This window comes from Sorex araneus, chromosome 1 (assembly GCF_027595985.1).
Source record: "Sorex araneus isolate mSorAra2 chromosome 1, mSorAra2.pri, whole genome shotgun sequence".
Lineage (NCBI taxonomy): Eukaryota > Metazoa > Chordata > Mammalia > Eulipotyphla > Soricidae > Sorex > Sorex araneus.
Window position 1 is genome coordinate 223,887,721 of NC_073302.1, and position 599 is coordinate 223,888,319.

Sequence of the window (599 nt, forward strand, 5' to 3'; positions counted from 1 at the left end):
ATTTCCCAGTAGCTAGGTGGTCACACCCAGGGACTGCCTCCAGCGCTGTATAATCCCATCCATGGCCAGCATCCAGAGACTTAAAAGCAAGCTCCCGGAAGCCTATTTATAGGCTACTTCTCCTCTGGGAGAACCTGGCAAACTACAGGGAGTTTCCTGCCCACATGGGAGAGCCTCGCAAGGTCCCCATGCTGTATTAATATGCCAAAACCAGTAACAAGCTGGGTCTCATTCTCCTGACCCTGAAAGAGCCTCCAATGCAGCATCATTGGAAAAGACGAGTAGAGAGAGGCTTCTAAAATCTCAGGGCTAGTACTAATGGAGACGTTACTGAGACTGCTCGAGAAATTCGATGATCAATGGGATGATGATGATGATGATGATGATGAGGAGGAGGAGGAGGAGGAGGAGGAGGAGGAGGATGGATGGATGGATTTTAGCACACCAACAGCCTTGGCTCAGAGACACAGAGGCAAGTCCCAGAAGACACCACAGCACTGGAGATCTTTCTGGGTCTCATACCGGGCCAATGTCACCGGGGCACTCCAGATGGAGCAAGTGCAGTCTCCCCACCTACTCCAGATGGAATCCCAGTGACC